Genomic DNA, 21,587 nt, shown 5'->3' with positions numbered 1-21,587 from the left:
GGACAGCAAACGGTAAAAATTGCTGGTGGGATGGGATAATAGGAATATGCAGATATGCATCCTGAATATGCAGGGAAACCATTGTCGAAGTCAGATAATTGGATATGATCGCTTGCAATTGTTATCTGACAATTTAGTCGTCCATGGTCTGATGACGAATTGCTTGAACGCTGCTCTGTGTCAGCGCAATTCCGATACACACAAATATATATTTAGATTACTACAAGGTTTATTGTGTAAAACAGGAGTAATGTGTAGGTCTGTGGGTGTTTGCATATGTTTTGAGAGACTCCGCATACTGATACATTTTTAATTATTTGTTACAGGCATATTGTAACAGTCTAAATGCAAGGTTGGGAATCATTGTCGGGAACCTGCAGATCGTTAACAATTGAATACCTTTTTGTTCGGTGCTGTTTTGGTTCATAGGAACTGACACCTATACTCTAAGTGGAGAGGGGCCTGTCGCAAGCTACCAGACAAGGTGGCAACAGCAAAAAGCTGGGGGTCTCCCCCTGCTTAGAAATAAACCTTTATTTACAATTTGGTTCAGACAATGTCTAAATATTAAAATGTCAGAAATGGATAATATATATATTAATCCATCACAAATACACTGAATTACATAACACACACACAGAGACTTACATATATACACATGCGCACGCACCTTTGAGTACGCACGCACCCACACATACGCGCAACGCAAACTAGCGAAACTACACAATATTCTCACACACATACAATAACTTACAAAAAGGTTCCTTCACATTAATAACGGGATATTAGGGGTTTTATTAGCGAATAATTATGTTGTGAAATGTATGTATATGATATTTAAGGTATAGAAGCTAGTAGACATGTAATGTTTGGTACCATTCTAAACCCCTGTTTATTTGCAGATCTTCGGTTCTATCGGCAAGGAAATAGCAGCAGGCGTTCGCAAGATATGAATTATAGGTTAGAATATCTCTGTATGTAGTTTTTTTATTAGTTCTTTTGAGGGAAACCTACACAAAGAAGCAGATGGAAAGCTAATCCATAGCTCTGATGACACCATATGAACTAACCAATTAACAGAATGACAATCAGCAAGAACCAATGGAATCATGCCAGTTCGTCTAGTCTCCGGATGTCCGGCTTCGGCGAAAGGAAGCCGGACATCTGGCGAAATGCGCATAGGCACTTGAGACCGCTGGGTCATATGGATACATTAGTCCATGTTGAGATCTTCTAGTTAACATGTGTCGAAGCTGAATAATTGAGTGAGACAAGTTCAGTTTAAAATTTAATCGCAGCGATGCCATCTTGCGAATGGCCGCAAGACTCCATGTTGGAAATGAGATCGCAAGACACCATTTTGTGTGGTCAGCATTAATTCAAGTTATAACCCAGGAGCTAAGAACAGATGGCAATGTTTTTGTTAACCTACCAAGGGCAACGGGAAAAACCAGCTGTCTGAGTAGAAGTAAATAAGAAGAGACAATGGGTATTTTTACATACAAATTTAAAATCCCTGGATGCAGATAAAGTATAGTTGTGGCAATTGTAATATAATATCTACACAATTGGATTTGCCTGAATATGGCTCCAAATCCCACAGTTTGAGGTGATAATACATTTGCACTTCACACAAGAGTCTGTGAGAACAAAAGAGGTTTTGTTTTCCTTTGAACACAGCAGGTGGGGCCTGCTGACAGAGGGCATGTAGAATTACAACCCTCAGCCATCCACACTGCTGGATGTTCACTTCGTGTATGAGAGATTATGCACTTAAATCTCACCCATTAATAACTAGCGTCCTTATATCAAACCCCGAATACCCACACACTACATATTCGCACATAAGGTTCCATAAGCATCAAAATGTATGATTCAAGTTGGTTAAGTTAGTTTAAATGCTAAGAAATAGAGGTTTTTGATATCTAAGGTATTATACATGATAAGCAAGGTATGTTTGGTCTCGTTCTGATGCGTACGTTTTTTACAGAATCCCGATGTTATCGGTGGAGAGATCGCATCATGCAAACTCAAGTTACGGATCGCAGAACTTATAAGCAACAAAATGTTTTAGTTGATGGAATGTTACAGGAGGCGTTACCAGAAAGACCCCGGCTGTTAGAGGCAGGGAAAGTCTATTTGAAACAACCTGTTAAATGTGTCGTTACATATGCTCCTCCTCTGGGAACCAATGAGATCAGCAGGAAGTTTCCCCTTTGTCCTGTTTCAGTCTGGGGGGGAATAAATACATGTGTCCAAACACTGGTTTGCCAGTTCATGCTGAATTTTGGGAGAACTGAGGATATCTAGTCAGAAGTCTATCTCTGGGTCCAGAGGCGCAGTGTATGTATAACCGTACTTGGTCTGTATTATTTCCTTTTACGCCTAAATTATGTATGTATAGATTGCGTGTAACTGACTGTACTTTTACCTGAATAATACTTGTGCGTTGGAACTACAAGATTCCACTCCTGTCTTTATTTGCGGTCATACTGCGTATGCAATTAGCGTTGTGTTTAGAGGTTTATAGGCAGGTTTTGTCTTAGAGGTTCTAGGCAGGTGAATCTTAGAGGTTTATAGGCAGGAATGTATTAAAAGGTTTATTTACAAATTTAACACATGCTGTAATAAAGATTCGCCGTTCACAAATAAGAAACACTGATTCTAACTTGGGGAGCGAGTGCTAATAGAGCAGTGGCAATCAAATGCCGTTTATACATGTATTAACCCCAGTGACTAGCAGTGCTATGGTAGAAATGTGTCTGAATTAATACTGTATGAAGCAGGAGTCTCTGAGCGCTTACTATCAGTGCACATGTTGCTGTCAATTAACATGCTGTAATAAATATCAGTTGTATTAGAACAGGACACACGGATCCGAATTTGGGGAGCGAGCGCCATTAGAGCTGCGGCAATAAAAGCCGCTTATATGCAAATAAACCCCAGGGATCAACAGTGTTACAGCAGCATTGTTTCCGATTTTATATTGGATGAAGCAGACGTATAAATATGCTTAGTAATAGCACACCTTGCTATGAATAGATAGTTCCATATTGGACAGTGTCAATAACATAACTATGTTTACAATAATACAGTAACAGAGATGCAATAATAACAATGTTGCACTGAGCTGTACCAAGAAGGACCTGCCATATGCCTGTGACAGTGAATGAACAGGGAAATAATAACTTAATCATAAACTATACAGGGTTAACTGAAGTAGGTTACTAAATATGGTAATCAGCTAACCAAATATATGGTGAAGCTGACCATAACCCTAAGTGACTGTTCAGAACTAGATACAAATCACTGCTGAGGCAATAATCTTGATACAATAACAGCAGTTATTATATACTGTAACAGCAAGTTAACCAATGTTACTACAGGTTGAGTCTCCCATATCCAAAATGCTTGGGACCAGGGGTATTTTGGATAACGGAATATTCCATATTTTGGAATAATTGCATATCATAATGAAATATCTTGGGAATGGGACCCCAATATACACACAGAATGTATATATGTGTTATATGCACCTTATACACATAGCCTGCAGCTCATTTTATACAATATTTTCAATAATTTTGTGGCTCAAGCAAAGTTTGTGTACATACATGAAATACATTTATGTTTCATTTACACCCTATACACAGCCTGAAGGTAATTTTATACTATATTTTTAATAATTTGTGCCTTAGACAAAGTTTGTGTACATTGAACCATCAAAAATCAAAGGTTTTATTATCTCAGTCATGCCAAAATTATTCCGTAATTCGGAATATTCCGTATTTCGGAATATTTGGATATGGGAGACTCAACCTGTATTGACTTATGATACAGTCAATCTGCTCTGTTCTGGTGAATAGCAATACTGAAGCTATATAATAAGTGAGCAGATATATATATTTTGTGTAGTATTCAGAATTAGTATTGACCCAGCGGCCTTATCAGGAATTTTAATTCAACACTTTTTTCCTACTTTATGCACAATATCTATTATTTTAACCACAAATGTTATGGTATATATTTTAATATAAATTAATAAAAGTTATTTTTTATTTTATTACCATGTTGCTATTGTAACATCAATATTATCAGAGCCTAGCACTTGCCCATCACCCGAGAGTGCACCCACTAGCCTCACACTTTTTTTCTTTTTTTTGTTGGAGTGTATTTTGTGAGCAGGGTAGCACCTCTTCCAATATTCCTTTTCTGTTTAAAGACGGCAAGAAAAGGATGAATATTTATTGGCAAATTACTATACAGAATAATAAGAAGGGTGAAACTAATTAGAAACATTAGGATCAGTGCGGATTCTTTTTTTCTCTTTAAATTTTTAGATTTAGTATTTGACATAGATGGCAGAATGCTGACTTTGAAGCCGCCACAGTAGTAATTATATTATCCAACTCTGCTCCAAACAGTACCTTTCCATAGAAAGGAAAGCCTTCCAGCACCCCCTCTTTGATCCAGTGTCAGCTTTTCAAGATCTTAAGGGCCTCTATGGATGCTGCTGATGCCCTAGTAGCTAAAATTCCAGCATCCACTGCAGCTTCTCCTAGATAAGAAGCTTCTTCCTGTATGTGGGAGATATTAATCATCTGTTCTCTTGGTAGAGAATTTTCCAATGCCCCCATCCATTCTTCAACAGATTTGGCTACCCAGGCTCCAGGCTGGACGAGTAACAGCTCCAGATTATGAGAATATTGCCTTAAGACAGACTTCAATCTATTTATCTGTGGAATCCTTCAAAGAGGACGCTGATGGAATAGGCAATGTAGCATTTCTGATTAAATGTGTTACATGAGCATCCACAATAGGAGGTGCTTCCCATTTAGTACATACAGAAGGTGGGAACGGATACAATGAGGTTATTCTCTTATTCGCATAAAATCGTTTATCAGGGTTTCCCCATGCCTCCTCGATAACCTCAGTGAGCTGTTCAAACACAGGAAACTCAGTTTTGACCTCAGTTTCTGTGATGATTAAACACTGGAGCCTTCTTACTATGAGCCGGTTCATCATCTGGAATATCTAGGACTGATTTAACTGCCCTCACCAAAAGTAGTAACTTCCACAGTAGACGAATGATCCTCAACCCCAGAACTAGAACCTGGAGAGGAACCCTGTGCATCACCTGATTGCCCTGATAGTGCGTCTGAATCCATATGTTGGGCAGGCTGATATAAAGATAACTTGTGCTTAGGCGCTTTGATCACTACCGGTCTGTTATCAACATTAGATGGTGCCATACTCTGACTAGAATGGCCATAAACATCCTTAGATGAGGGATGCATAGGAGGTGTAAACATAGCATATGGACACCTCATCCAAGGAGGCATCGTAGGAGTAGCTAAATGATCCACAACCTGCATCATAATCTGGGACAAAGATGAAACCCAAGATGGCTCTTGTCCAGGGACAGAGACTGGACTGGTGAGGTCGCTCTTTATAACAGACTATACACAAACCATCCTTTATGTTCTGAGGGGACACAGAAGCCGTACATGATGTACATGGCACCAGCGGTTGCCGGGGGAGCGCCTACCTTTCCTAAGCTGCGTTAACGCTGGCCTCGTGGCAGCAGATATGCGCCTACTGCCGATCCCAGGCATCAGACGATAAGGCCCGGGTGGTGTAGTGAGGACGCGGACAATCCCGGGCCCTGACAGTAGTGGCTTGGGGTGAGTCTCTGACACCAAAAGCAAGGACTGCCGCCCGCGATTCCTTGTAAGCGAGGAATCGCTTTACCTGACATCTCCGAGCATTCGGTGCAGTCCGGGTCGTAGTATTGCTGGTAGCGAAGCTCATCCACCACCCACTGAAATCACCAGCACAATTTCTGTTGTTGCGGCCCGGCGGAGGTAGATTGAGTCGCAGCCCGTACGTCTTAATTCAAACACTTGGTACTGCCAACTCAAAAAAACATGTTAAAAAAAAATTTAAAAAAAAATCATGAAATGAAAGCTTAGGACTGCCTGAGCAGTCCCCTGTTATACAGGCGTGTCTGAGTCCAGCCTCACCAAACGAACAAACAAATCCTACGCCTAGGGGTGGGGGTGGGGTATATATGAAGGACGACTCTGGGAGCCAAAGCTTTAACTGTTTGGTGTCTGGTCTTCCAACCATAATATCCCCCTTGGTATCTCTGTGGATCCCTATGGACCCCGAAGAAAAAAGAAATGGCTAAACTAAACCGAAACCTCAGACAGCTTAAATGTTGTGTAAAATACACCTATTGAATTCATAAACATGACTGTTGCAGACACAGCAAATGGGGTCCCAACAATGGTTACTAGAGAACCCCTTCTAAGCAAGAAAGGATTTTAATGGCTATTAACACCTGGACCTACATGGACTCTTTCCTTGGTCTGTATTCAATTTATTGGACACTTATGGTTGTATACCTATTTTACCATGATGTCAGCATTATTGCTTTGCTATTGGCCAACAGAGGTGTCAGTGCAAACCTATCCTCAAATTGTGCAAAATAAAAGCCCTGTTTGGTGTGCCATGGACATTGCAACTAAGCCACGCCACGTGTCCCGCCACAAACTTTTGTAATGAATATGCATCGCTAGTGCAACAAAGGTTCAATGCACAGGTGACGTGGACACTGGCATTGCATGCAGCAGCTGTGGGCAACTTGGATGCTAACCTGGGTAGAAGACAAAAGACCGAGGACAGATACCATTGAGCTGCGCCATGCATCACGCAAGTTAATCTGCTACTTTATAGTAGAAAAATACTAAAGTGATCAGTGACTTTGGATGCAGTTACGAAATGAGACAGACACCAAATTAAGAAAATAATTACAAAAGTCCCAGAAACCCTGTGTTGGAGCAGCTAAGTCGTGCCTTTGTGTCTCACGCCATATGGTGCAAAAAGGAAAGGTGCATGAGAGCACATCTGTATCACTCCTAACTGCCTATCATTACTTTTTTTTATCACTGCTTATCCTGTGATAAAAAACAGTAATGATAGAACAACATCTATTTTGCTTTGGGCCCACTATTCACTTCCCCTTCCCAGCTTGCCACTTCTTCCTTCTGCCCCCCCCTTTTCTACTCCCCATATTTGGTCAACATGGTTGGCGCAGTGATGGAAGCCACATCTCCCATGTAATGTGCGTGGAACGAAAATAGTAGCACACTATGAGACAAGTTCCGGTGATTAAAAGATCAACATCCGGTTTTGAGTAAAGGAACTAAATTCCGGAGTAGATGGACGCGATCCACAACCTTTTCCGGTTAAGTGTGGGTGTCTTGTGATGATAACTTCCGGTTTCGATGGTGTGGAATGGAACAGTGTGTTCTGGTCACGTGAGGAAGTCTAAGAATGACTACTTCCAGTACGCGACTGTACAGAATGGAACGCAGAGTGACGTCACTTCCGGGTCGACGCCCGCGGTGGAACACAAACCATGGGAAATTATACAGGAAATGAGGGCTTCTAATTTCCTGTCATTTCATTCAAATAGCAGCAAAATCAACAGCATAGTATCAAGCACTTGAAAAAGGACGCCAGGGAGCATCCGAAACGCGTTGTGCCTACTACCGTGCTGAGGTGAATGGATTGTTCCCTATTTGGATTTCATCCCAGCAACTAAGAGGCAAATCTTGGTGGTGTGTAGTGAAAACAGCCTATCCGTGGACATCAATTTCTATCCGGAGTTTGCTCACACCACCTGCTCACACCACCTGCCCACAAGGGTATGAGACCAGGGGATATACCTTATGGTTGTTTCTAAACCTTCTTATATGTCAATGTGTTTGATTTGTTTCATGTATGCGCTCACAAGCCCCATATTATCAAGTCTGCACTTTCACCATGTTCATCATTGTATACTAATGTATCTGTTATGTGATTTTATTTGATGTTGGATTAAACGGTTGGTGTTTATAGTATTTACACCCGTCTGCCCATACATCTTTCTAAGGGGAGCGCATGTAGAGACTCATCAAGTATATATTATGGTGTTCTGGTTTAATCAGTTAAAAGGTGTATGACTGACTGATTTGATGAGTTTTATTGCGGCAGACCTTTAGTTCATTGCGCACAGATAGGTCCCTATCAACTTTTTTGACTTAATAAATAGACTTCAGGCAAACCTCCACCTTCCTATCTGTGGTATCCTTCGGGGACGATGTGTAAGGCATAGGGAGAGTTGCGCTTTTAACCGAGCATGTGACGTGGGAATCCACTGCCGGTGAAGTTTCCCATTTTGAGAAATAGTCCTCAGCAAATGGATAAGCATAGGCCAGGAGCTTCTGCGGCTGGTAACGCTTCCCAGGATTTTTCCATGTCACCTCCAGATGATTCACCAGCTGGTCGGACAGAGGAAATATAGCTGCGGCCGCCTTTATAGGCTTAAAAAGAGCATGTCTGGACTTGGTTGCTAGAGGATCATCCTCCTCGATGACCAAGGCCGCATGGACAGCCTGTATAAGACCCGGGATGTATATCATAGACTTGGACTCCGTCTCACGTATGGAAGAGTCGGAGTCAGAGTCATCCGTGAGCGCCCCATCTTCAGATGACACCTTGTCATCATACAGAGTAGATTGGGACGACGGCAAAAATCTTTTAGCCGGTCTGCCCTGAGTGGTCTCCTCCTGTCACACTTCTGCAATATTTTGCAATGCAGTGGGAACTGTATTAACCCACTGGGGAGATAGTACCTGTAAGGGTGCAGCTGCCTGAAGCAGACTCTGAGAGGGCATAAGCTGCTGTGTGAACACCAGGGGGAAAAACACAGGAGGGACAGCTAAACGTCCCGCAATGGCCATAAGTGCTTGTGCAAAGCACGCCCACCGAGGCTGCTGCGGAGTGGCAGGGACCGTAGAGGAACCTCGGGGAGCATAGCACCTCAAACATAATCCCTCCAGTACCATGTCTCTCAACCCTAACGTCGCTGCACATTTTTTACAGGACGGCTGGGCGTGAGTCAAATTAGGCATATCACTATCACTGCCAGGCATAGTGAAGAGGATAGCAATATAATGTATGTGACCCCCTGCACAGAATTAACAGACTGAGGGTGTACCCCGACAACACCCGTGTTAGGGCTCAGAGAGAGTGAACAGGTACAGGGAAAGTAAAATGGCTGACCGTAAGAAAGAGAGACTCAGACAGACAGCGCTAGCATACAGTCACATACAATGCAGAAAAATAACACCTGCACTAAATCGCACTTTACTGGTCAACTACGCAGACTAGCATTTGGTAGGACAAAAGTGCTACATACACTGACCACCATCCAGGAGGAGAGGTATGTAGGGGGACCTGGACTCTGCACCGCCTGCTTTCTGCTACACTCAGCCAGGAAGATGGCCGCCGGAGATCACTGAGGGGGCAGAGCCAGAGGGAAGTTGCCTTAGCTTTGCCAGACCGCGGTGGAAAGGAGCGCTGAGCAGCGGGGAGGAGCCGGCTGTTAGACAGGGAAGGCTGCCTCCCCTGGCCAGCGTTTAACCCCTGGGACGCTGGAGAGTTCCGCAGAACTCCAGCCCAAGGTCCCAGGTGGCTTAGTGAGGACGCAGGACTCAGTGCCTGGCCTCACCTGCTGTCATCCCCAGGGAGTCCCACGCCCTGGGGGTATAAAAGACTGCAACTCAGCGCGCACTACCGCGGTGACACGCCGCTTACCTCTGTTCCACATATCGTTCGGCCGCAGTCCAGGGATCCTCTGGGGTCCCTGCTAGCCAAGACTCCAGAGGCCCTCCAAGTTTCCCAGATCAGTATCGGCATCTCGGCGCGGTGACGGAGCGACATCGTGGACGTCCCCTGGACTGTCCCCGTTGTCGCTAGGCAGCGTCAAACTTCTTTTAAAATAAAAAATCTTCGTGGGCTGTGTCAACAGCCCCCTCTGCGCGTCAATGACCCGGCCGGGCACCAAACGAAACTGAGGCGCCTCTGGCCCGAGGGCGGGGTATAGGAGGGAGACCCAAGTGGATCCTGGGAAGAAAAATTTACTATGCAAGGTGCCCGGATGACTCGGCATCACCTATACACCTAAGGTCACCCTGAGAACCCTGAAGTAGAAATGCCGGTTTTCAGCTCTGAACTTAGAGCAGAACCGAAACTGCTCATCTCTGCTATAAATGATAGCGCCTTCTTAAAGGTATTTATAGAGTACATTTTACTAACCATCAAGTGTTGAAGACCTCTTCAGTAATTTAACTGAAAAAAAAAAAGTCAGTCATTAGATAAATAGCATTACCCCGATGTACAAATATTAGAAGTCACTGAGGCATTTAATGAACAGATAAAAGGAACGAGGCAGCAGGTGATCTCTATTATACAGCACACTGACTTACAATATCCTTATATACCACATTATATAGCTATATGTGTCCTATAAGCTCTACAAAAACCCTTTTTTACATTCAATGATCTTTATTTAGCAGGAAAAGCAAAGTTTTGGGTCCACGTGACCCTTGCGAGTGGCCAGGCATTTAAAAAGGACGGTGTGCGCGACTTAAAGTCCACAATGATATGTAGGGGCAGCAAACTCACTAGACAGAAGGTATTCCCCACTTTTATTCTAGGTGCGCCCACAAAATTTAATGACATTATGCCCTGCAGAAATATAATGGAGTCCAGTGATGAGGGAAGATCTCCCCCAACCAGGCTTCCATAAATTCAGGGGCACCCACATTTGAAATATGCGGCCTCCTAGTAGGTACTACTAGACCACCTTACCCTGCATTACAAGCTTTTCTGTACTCACTGTTTTCCTCCTAATCCTGAGTGACGCTGCTTACTGTGGGTATAGAAGCTGGGCAGTGAAGCATTCACTTAAATAGTTAAACTATAATCCTCTCACCTACAACCAGACCGTTTTTTTTTTCCTTTTTTTAAACAAACTCAAATGGAGAAACAAGCTTAACACAAAGAAACAACCATAACACGTGTATTTTTCTTCATTATTCTTGTTTGATTATACTGCTCATCCTTTTATAAAGTAAATATTAAAAATATGAGATATGGTAAGAACTTACCCTTGTTATCTCTATTTCTACGAAGTCCATAGGGTTCCACAGGATACCTTGGGGTATAGGTGATGACGTCAGGCATCGGGCACCATAGAGTTAAGTTTTCAGCCTCCCAGGAAGCACTAGGGTCCCCCTCCTATACCCCGCCCCCGAGCCAAGGCATCTCAGTTACGTATCAAGCCATAGGCCGGAGGAGGAGAAGGAAGAGAGAGAAAAAAGATCTGGACACACACAAGAATTACATTCTCACCAGAGGGAGACGGAAAAACCGGTGACCAGAGTAAAGCCCATCTGCAGCACAGGTGCGACAGGGCGGGAGTCCTGTGGAACCCTATGGACTTCGTAGAAAGAGAGATAACAAGGGTAAGTTCTTACCATATCTCATATTTTCTACTTCAGGGTCCACAGGGTATCCACAGGATACCTTGGAGATGTCCCAAAGCAGTATCCTTCAAGGGTGGGGACGCTCCTGTGCTGAAAGGAGAATCCGCCGCCCGAAGGAAGCATCCTGAGAGGCAATGGTGTCAAACGCGTAATACCTCACAAATGTATGGACCGAGGACCACGTGGCAGCCTTGCAGATCTGAACTGCAGAGGCACCACGTCGAGCTGCCCACGAAGGACCCACAGACCTAGTGGAATGAGCCCTCACAGAGGATGGAACCGGCAGGCCCTCATGAAGATAAGCTTCTGAAATGGCCATACGGATCCAAGCTGCCAAAGTTTGTTTTGAAGCAGGCCAACCCTTTTTACGGAAGCCATAGAGGACAAACAAGGAGTCAGACTTCCTAAATGAAGAAGTGCAGTCAACATAAGTCCTTAAGGCCCGCACAACATCCAAAGTGGCCTCACCCACTGAAAGACCAGGTGAGCTAAAAGCCGGCACAACGATTTCTTCGTAAATATGAAACCGGGAAACGACTTTGGGAAGAAATTCAGGACGAGTGCGCAGCACTGCCCTGTTCCCATGAAAAATCAAGAAAGGGGGTCTACAAGAGAGCCCCTAAATCAGAAACACGTCTGGCCGAAGCGATGGCCAGAAGGAAAACAGTCTTAGCTGTTAGACTTTTAAGATCCACTGAGCCCAGTGGTTCAAACGGCGGTACCTGGAGAGCCCTCAGGACCACAGCCAAGTCCCAAGGTGCCACAGGTGGAACAAAAGGCGGCTGAATTCGCAGAACACCTTGCATAAAGGTGCGCACATCAGGGATTGTAGCAATCCTACGATGGAACCAGACAGACAGGGCAAAAACCTGCACCTTCAAAAGAAGCAAGGCTAAGCCCATGGTCCAGTCCCGCTTGTGGCTAGCACTCTAGACAGACGAAATTCCCGAGGTGCATAACCTCTCGGTCGACACCACTGGAAGAACGTATGCCACACACGATGGTATATACTCGCGGAAGACGGTTTCCGAGCTCTTAGCATGGTTCGCACTACAGAGCTGGAAAAGCCCCTGGACCTTAACATGGCCGTCTCAACAGCCACGCCGTCAAAGACAGCCGAGTCAGGTCCGGGTGAAGACAGGGACCCTGTGACAGAAGGTCCGGTTGTAGCGGCAACCGCAGAGGACTGTCCACGGACAGACCCTGAAGGTCTGAGAACCAGCGCCGTCTGGGCCAAGCGGGAGCTATCAACAGAAGCGTCCCTCCTTCCTGTTTGAATTTCCGGATTACCTGCGGAAGGGAAAACGGAGGAAACAGATAAGCGAATCGGAACGTCCACCGGACGGACAGAGCATCCACCAGAGACGCCTTTTCGTCTCTTGTGCGAGACCCATACACCGGCAACTTGTTGTTGTGCCGGGACGCCATGAGGTCGATTTCTGGAAGACCCCACCTGTCCACCAGCAGTTGAAAAACGTCCGGGTGCAGGGACCATTCCCCCGGATGAACGTCCTGGTGACTGAGAAAGTCCGCCTCCCAGTTTAGCATTCCCGGGATGAATATTGCTGATATGGCCGGGAGATTGCGCTCTGCCCATACCAGGATTCGGGACACCTCGAGAGCCGCCCGACTTCGGGTTCCACCCTGCCGATTTATGTAGGCCACGGTGGTAGCGTTGTCCGACTGTACCTGCACTGGGTGACCTTGGAGAACCCGATGTGCCTTCTGGAGAGCATTGAACACCGCGCGGAGCTCCAAAATGTTTATTGGAAGCTCTGTTTCTGCCTGAGTCCACCTGCCCTGGAACAAGTGTGGACCCAAGACTGCTCCCCAGCCCCGAAGACTGGTGTCCGTTGTCAACAGGACCCAATTCGCCACCCAGAACGGACGACCCTTGTTGAGATGGGTCGTCTGCAACCACCAGGCTAGGGACAGGCGAACCTCCGGAGTGGGCACCATCGTCTGAGATTTTAGAGACTGAGGCAGTCCATTCCATTTGGACAGGATCAGGTGCTGCAGAGGTCTGGAGTGAAACTGGGCATATTCCACCATGTCGAATACCAACACCATGGAACCCAGTAACCTCATCGCCGAGTGCAGAGACACCCGGCGGCTCTGCAGACAACTGCGCACCCTCAACTGCAAGGCAGAGATCTTTTCCCCCATCACAAAGATCCTTTGCTGTCCGGAGTCCAATAAGGCTCCGAGGTGCAGAATCCGCTGAGACGGGATCAGGGTGGACTTCTGCCAGTTTATTAACCAGCCGTGCCATTGCAGTACGCAATGGTCAGGTCCAAGTGGCGTAGAAGGAGCTCTGGAGATCCTGCCACCAAGAGAAGGTCGTCCAAGTACGGTAACATGCGGACTCCCTGCAGCCGCAGGGAAGCCGCCATGACCGCCATCACCTTGGTAAAAACACGTGGTGCTGTCGCCAGGCCAAAAGGCAACGCCCGGAACTGAAAGTGGTCGTTGCGGATTGCAAACCTGAGGAACTGTTGATGACGTAAAAGAATAGGGACATGCAGGTAAGCGTCCTGTATGTCCAACGACACCATGTAGTCCCCAGGTTCCAGCGCCAGAATGATGGACCGCAGTGTCTCCATCCGAAACTTCGGCACCCGCAAAGACTTGTTGAGAGCTTTGAGGTTGAGTATCGGACGATACGACCCATTGGGTTTCTGCACCAAAAAGAGATTGGAATAGAAACCCTGGCCCCTCTGGGAGAATGGAACAGGCACTATAACTCCAGCCTGGAGCATAGTGTGCAAGACCTTCCGCAGTTCCAAGGCTTTGTTCCGGTTTGATGGCAGACCCGTGGTGAAGAATCGAGACGGGGGTCTGTGCCGGAAGGAGAGGGCGTACCCGTGAGAAATCACCTCGAGAACCCGAGTGTCTGTCGTGGTGACTGACCAACACCGGGCGAACTGCAGCAGGCGGCCTCCCTCTTTGGGATCCCCCAAAGGGAGGCCCGGACCGTCAGGCCGCAGGCTTGTCATCTGGCTTAAGGGCCGGACGCCTGGTACTCCAGGCCTGCTTCCGGGGCTTGGCCGATTTTTGGGGGCCAGCCTGTCGGGGAAAGGATTGTGCTTTAGGCCTACCCTGGGCCCTATAAGGCCGAAAGGACGACGTACCTGAACTGGAAAGAACTGCAGCAGACGGGAGACATGCCGATTTGGCTGCCGCCAGTGTGGCTACAATTTTGTCCAGGTCCGGACCAAATAGAACTTCTCCATTAAAAGGCAACGCTTCCAAGCCCTTTTTGGAATCAGCGTCCGCCTTCCAAGATCGCAACCATAAGGTGCGACGAGCAGCTACAGCTGCCGAAGAAATCCGAGACGCCAGGGTATTGATATCTAAGGCCGCTTCGTTGATATAAGTGGCCGAATCCCGGAAATTGCCGATCAACTCAGTCTGTTCAGCCGAACAGTCGGAATCGAAGGACGCCTCCAAAGTGTCAGCCCAGCGCTCCATAGCTCTGGCCAACAAATGGCCATAGCCGGCCTAGCTGCCCCCCCACAAGGGAATAAACGGACTTTAGGCAGATCTTCACCTTGCGGTCCGTTGCATCCTTTAGGGAAGACATGGATGGCATGGGTAATGTGGCACTACGGACTAGGCGTGTCACATGAGAATCCACCTGTGGAGGGGATTCCCACTTAGAAAAATAATTATCCGCGAACGGATAAGCCACCGCCAAACGCCTCTGCGGCTGGTATTGTTTGCCAGGCTGTTTCCACGCCTCCTCTAAATGGTCCACCAACTGACCCGAAAGAGGAAACACTGTGGCGTCACCCTTAATATCCTTAAAAAAGGCATAATTTAGATTTGGACACCAGAGGAACTTCGTCCTCAATCACCAAAGCTGTGCGGACTGCCCGAATAAGTCCAGGAATATACACCTTGGACCTAGCGTCCGCCTCCTTAGTACGGAGAGGTTCCTGGTCGGAAAGATCCAGAATCTCCCCATCATCAGACGTCACATCGTCATCCTCATAAGGAGCAGACATAGACGCCACCGGCCGCTTATGTGGCCGCAACACAGACTCCCCTTGTAACACATCCAACAAGTGCTGTACAGAACTAGTCAGGGAATTAACCCTTGCAGGCTCCTGAGAGACCGGGGGAAGGGAAATAGGGAGACTGTGGGGTACCATCAACTGCCTCGGGAAACCCTGCATGGGTGACGACACCACTGACTGCTGGGACAATCCCATCTGTGAGAACGCGGGCTGCGGAGCTAACTGGCCCACCAGGATTGTAAGCGCCTTGGCGAAACAAGCCCAGGGCGGCTCCTGTACCGGTGCTGTGACAGTAATTGGCCGCGCCAATAAATAACACTGCCGGCATAGCCCCTCCGCGCTACCCTCCCCCTCCGCTATAGGTACTTTACACGTAGTACACTGAAGTTGGAGAGGAAAGTCACTCTCAGACATGATGGAAAGTATGTGACCCCTCTCACCAATACTTGTTAGTATAGGGAGAGACCACCCTGCAAGCACCGCAAGGGCTTTAGCAGAAAGAACAGGAACAGTGATAAGGCTGACAGTAAGAAATTAAAAGTACAGGCAGCAGCGCTAGCACAGTCACATACAATGCACAGAAAAATAAATCCTGCACCATCAGTGCTGATACTCAACTACACAGACACAGAGTCTGGTAGGACACAGCGCTGCATACACAGACCTGACCAAGCAGAGGAGAGGTATGCGGGGGGACCCAGACCACGATGCCTCCGATCTTAGGCTTCCAGCAGCGTTCACCATGCGTTACAGAAGATGGCCACTGAGGAGCATAGAGGAGGCTGGCCTGTGGGGAGGAGCGCTGCCACAGGGCCAGTCGGCGTGTGCAGAGAGGGCTGTGTGCAGCGGGGGAGGCACCGGCTGAGAGACAGGGAAGGCGCGCTCCCCTGGCATGCATTTAACCCCTGGGACACCGCAGCGCTACCGCTCTGCCGCAGTCCGCTGTCCCAGGGGGTTAGTGGAAGCGCAGGTTAATACCTGGCTCCACGCTGCAGCCAGTCCCCAGGGAGCCCCCTGCCTGGAGACTTCGGACCATGTTCAGTAGGGTCCCACCGCGGGACCCCTGCTGCTTACCTATTGTCCCCCTTAGATCCGGCCATGGTCCAAAACATCTGGGGTCACGCTAGCTGTGACCCCAGATGCTTACCAGCATCCCCAGATCGGTACCGGCGTTCTGGTACCAGCGGGGTGTAGGGAAGACAGCATGGACGTCAGCCACAGCTGCATGAAGAAAACTTTAGGGGCTCTTCTAAGCCCCCCTCTAGCAGGTGCATCCGACTCCGGCCGTGCACCAAACGAAACTGGGATGCCTTGGCTCGGGGGCGGGGTATAGGAGGGGGACCCTAGTGCATCCTGGGAGGCTGAAAAATTAACTCTATGGTGCCCGATGCCTAACGTCATCACCTATACCCCAAGGTATCCTGTGGATACCCTATGGACCCTGAAGTAGAAAAGGTTACATTTTAGTACATATTACTTTAACATATAACATTTTTCTTCAAAACAAAAAGCCTTTATTAAGAATTGTTCCCACTAAGTTTTTTTTTTTTTAAATATATATTTTAAATAAAAAAAAACTAAGACATACATAACATAAGCCTTCAGATGAAAAAAAGAGAAAACATTGTCATCCGAAGGATATATTAATCATACAAGATGGTATATGATATAGTAAAATATTGTAATCAATTGTACATCATTAGCTGCAAAGGAGAAGAAAAAAAAGACGAGAAAAGAGAAGAAAAGAAGTAGAAGGGGTGGAGTGTGGGGTAGGAGGCCTCGCTGGTACAACATCGCAAACCCAATTATAGTATAAGCAAATGGTACTAAGATAGAATTAGAAGAGTCTGTAGGAAACACCTATAGAGTAGAAAAAGAGAAGGTAAGTGAATATATAGAAGCAGCTGATCAGAATAGAAGGGCCGAAAGACCACCCAGCGAGTGGGAGCTATGTGAGGGGTTTTGTTAATTATACCAAGGGAGTAGATAGAGAGCACTTTTCCGTCAAACTTAATTTGACAGGTACCACGCCCACTTCTCCACCCCCTGCCACTCCCACTTTTCCTCCCCTTTTTGATATTGTTTAATATGGTTTTGATATTGAGAGATATTAAAGCCATATAAGCTGATATCTTTTTTGATAGGCTTTTGATATAAAATTTGAAATCAAATGTATATAAATGCGATAGGCCTTGATATAAAATGAGTTCACTGTTTAATCAGACATTGCTGCTGTTAGATGAAGCATCATCAGTAAGATGTTTTGTCCCATAGCCGGTATTGTTGTTAACCCTTCGTGATAGCTATAAAAGTAAATACATCTTTATGTAGCAGGCAGCCATGCCTACGAACAAAAGAAACGGTGCGTCGCGCCGCGCCGCTAATCGGAAAAAGCGGATGAAAAAGGCGTATTACACGGTATTGAAGCCCGGCAGTTATAGCGGCTTTGATAAGTTTTATAAGGCCAATAAAGACGCGTTTAAAAGAACAGAAATTAAAAAAAAAAATGGATGCTAAAACAAGACGTGGGCTGTAAGCCTAACATCTAAGAGCGCAGCAAAACAATACCTGCGATAGGGTCATTTTAATAACCCTTAGATGGTGCAGAAGCTGCACCTCTAAATGATTAAAGTACTATTAAACTTTCATGATATCTATTAAAAGTAAATACAGCTTTATTTAGCAGGCCACTATGCCTATGAACAAAATCTTAGAAAAGAAAATGATAAATGCATAACTGCGATAGGGACATTTTAATAACCCTTAGATTGATTGTATGACGAATATTTCCTCAGAATAATTCTGTTCATAGTCTTTCTGAAAAACATCCTTATATTTGGAGACGCGTACGTGCGCACCGGCGGCTAGATGATGTTGTATTTTATTTTAAAGTATTCGCCGTACGACGTCTTAAACCAGCGCAATGCAATATATATATATATATATATAATCATTGATTTAAATGCGAGCGCTATTTCAATTTAATCATACCTGTTGCATGATTCCTGCATTTAACAGCGAGGTGATTTCAACTTTTATTTATCATGTCTGGACATGCCTGATTTAGTGTATGCACAGATTGTATGACGAATATTTCCTCAGAATAATTCTGTTCATAGTCTTTCTGAAATACATCCTTATATTTGGAGACGCGTACGTGCGCACCGGCGGCTAGATGATGTTGTATTTTATTTTAAAGTATTCGCCGTACGACGTCTTAAACCAGCGCAATGCGTTAGAGGCGATCGCGTCACACGGCGTACGCTTAATCGTTCTATGATACTTGTTATTATATTTGTATATGAAGCTCTGTAAAACATCTATATATCTGTAGGTATTCTGTCTGGTTTTTTTACATTTGTAATTCTTAAATGTATATATCAATTCAGATTCCCACATTTGTACGAAAACCTCCTTCCATTCCCATGACCTTTCTAACAATTACCCATCTGACCTTAGGCAGATGGTACTCCTAATCGATACAAAGCCATTGATCTTTTTGACATCTGTAGGTATTCTGCACTGTATTTTTATTGTGACAATCAGCCATCTGACCTTAGGCAGATACTTTCCCTAAAGCACTTCTTTGTGTGTCCCTGTGAACGGCCGTTCAAACAATAACTCTATGAAATGAATAGCTATGTATGAATGGAAGACCCTGATTCCTGTTTCTCACATTGCAATGCCATCTGTGAGAATTTACAGCCCCCAAGCACTGGTGAAATAGAAACATGCATTTTATCATTATTTTCAATATTAAACATTTAGAAGTGCTGCTTCTGCAACATCTAAGGGTTATTAAAATGTCCCTATCGCAGTTATGCATTTATCATTTTCTTTTCTAAGATTTTGTTCATAGGCATAGTGGCCTGCTAAATAAAGCTGTATTTACTTTTAATAGATATCATGAAAGTTTAATAGTACTTTAATCATTTAGAGGTGCAGCTTCTGCACCATCTAAGGGTTATTAAAATGACCCTATCGCAGGTATTGTTTTGCTGCGCTCTTAGATGTTAGGCTTACAGCCCACGTCTTGTTTTAGCATCCATTTTTTTTTTTAATTTCTGTTCTTTTAAACGCGTCTTTATTGGCCTTATAAAACTTATCAAAGCCGCTATAACTGCCGGGCTTCAATACCGTGTAATACACCTTTTTCATCCGCTTTTTCCGATTAGCGGCGCGGCGCGACGCACCGTTTCTTTTGTTCGTAGGCATGGCTGCCTGCTACATAAAGATGTATTTACTTTTATAGCTATCACGAAGGGTTAACAACAATACCGGCTATGGGACAAAACATCTTACTGATGATGCTTCATCTAACAGCAGCAATGTCTGATTAAACAGTGAACTCATTTTATATCAAGGCCTATCGCATTTATATACATTTGATTTCAAATTTTATATCAAAAGCCTATCAAAAAAGATATCAGCTTATATGGCTTTAATATCTCTCAATATCAAAACCATATTAAACGATATCAAAAAGGGGAGGAAAAGTGGGAGTGGCAGGGGGTGGAGAAGTGGGCGTGGTACCTGTCAAATTAAGTTTGACGGAAAAGTGCTCTCTATCTACTTACGCCTTTTTCATCCGCTTTTTCCGATTAGCGGCGCGGCGCGACGCACCGTTTCTTTTATTCGTAGGCATGGCTGCCTGCTACATAAAGATGTATTTACTTTTATAGCTATCACGAAGGGTTAACAACAATACCGGCTATGGGACAAAACATCTTACTGATGATGCTTCATCTAACAGCAGCAATGTCTGATTAAACAGTGAACTCATTTTATATCAAGGCCTATCGCATTTATATACATTTGATTTCAAATTTTATATCAAAAGCCTATCAAAAAAGATATCAGCTTATATGGCTTTAATATCTCTCAATATCAAAACCATATTAAACGATATCAAAAAGGGGAGGAAAAGTGGGAGTGGCAGGGGGTGGAGAAGTGGGCGTGGTACCTGTCAAATTAAGTTTGACGGAAAAGTGCTCTCTATCTACTCAAGGGTTCCAAATCTGTACGAAATTAGATGATCTATTATTAAGATACGCAATGATCTTCTTCATACTTGCCAAATTCAATCAGTAACTAAGCGGAGAGGAGTGTCTAAACGTTTCCAGTATAGTGCAACAAGGCATCTGGCAGCGTTCAGCATTTGAACCACCAACTTATTGGAGATTGTGTCTAACGTTGCTATTGTATGCCCAAGAGAAAAGACCAAGGGTCTTTAATTATGAGAGTATTAACTACTTTACTTAATAAGTTTGCAATCATGTCCCAGTAATGCGCTATTTTGGGGAAGGTCCACCAGATATGAATAAAGGAACCCAGGGCACCGCAACCTCTCCAGCACCGAGGGGAAACAGAAGGAAACATCTTATATAATCTAGTGGGGTACCAGGTACCACCTGTAAAAGATCTTGTAGGCATTCTCCTTCACCAGGGTCGAAATGGATGTTTTTGAGATCGAGGTACATATATTAGACCAAGTCTGCTCATCTGGTGGTGGACCAAGGTCTTTTTCCCACTGTAGTTCAAACGATAGGGAAGGAGACTGCCCACTCGACAAGAGGAGCGAGTAAGTGACGGATACAATGCACAGAGTTAGGGGACTGCGATAACACACAGATTCAAGTGTTGACAGAGGGCAAAATGGTATAGCAGTGTTCTCCCCAGAAATTTTTTCCAGCCGGGTGGCATCAAGAAGTAGCTGGGTGGGGGCCTTCACAATAAAAATTTTTTTTTAAACCCTGACCTTATAATGATTTAAACTTGAAATAACATTTTATATATTAATTCTCCTCTTCTTCTTAGAGCACAGGTTTTCAAACTCAGTCCTCAGGACCCCACACAGGTCACATTTTCCAGGTCACACAGCAGGTGCACAGGTGTATTCATTACTCACTGACACATTTTAAAAGATCCACAGATGGTGATAATTATTTCACTTGTGATTTTGTGAGGACACCTTGAAATCATGCACTGTTTGGGGTCCTGAAGACAGAGTTTGAGAACCTGTGCTCTAAGAAGAAGAGGAGAATATATAAAATGTTATTTCAAGTTTAAATCATTATAAGGTCAGGGTTTAAAACATTTTATTATTGTGAAGGCCCTGTTAGAATTCGGGTATATCTTAGAGAGAATGTGCCCAGCAACAGCCTTGAGGGATGGAACACTTGGCTAGTTG

The 21,587-nt window shown here is 45.0% G+C and overlaps 1 protein-coding gene and 2 pseudogenes across 4 annotated transcripts in view; 1 reads left to right on the top strand and 2 right to left on the bottom strand.

Annotated features, from left to right (window-relative positions):
- The window catches only part of LOC148508095 (uncharacterized), a 598,632-nt pseudogene that overhangs the window by 108,647 nt on the left and 468,398 nt on the right, over positions 1–21,587 (bottom strand).
- Positions 1–21,587, top strand: part of LOC148508097 (uncharacterized) — a 399,047-nt gene that overhangs the window by 67,624 nt on the left and 309,836 nt on the right. The window lies entirely within an intron of this gene.
- LOC148508098 (NACHT, LRR and PYD domains-containing protein 12-like) overlaps positions 1–21,587 on the bottom strand; it is a 68,379-nt pseudogene that overhangs the window by 45,073 nt on the left and 1,719 nt on the right.

The sequence above is a fragment of the Taudactylus pleione genome, unplaced genomic scaffold (genome assembly GCF_031769625.1).
Source record: "Taudactylus pleione unplaced genomic scaffold, aTauple2 ptg000377l, whole genome shotgun sequence".
NCBI classification, from domain to species: domain Eukaryota; kingdom Metazoa; phylum Chordata; class Amphibia; order Anura; family Myobatrachidae; genus Taudactylus; species Taudactylus pleione.
This window is presented reverse-complemented; position numbering and strand designations above follow the sequence as displayed.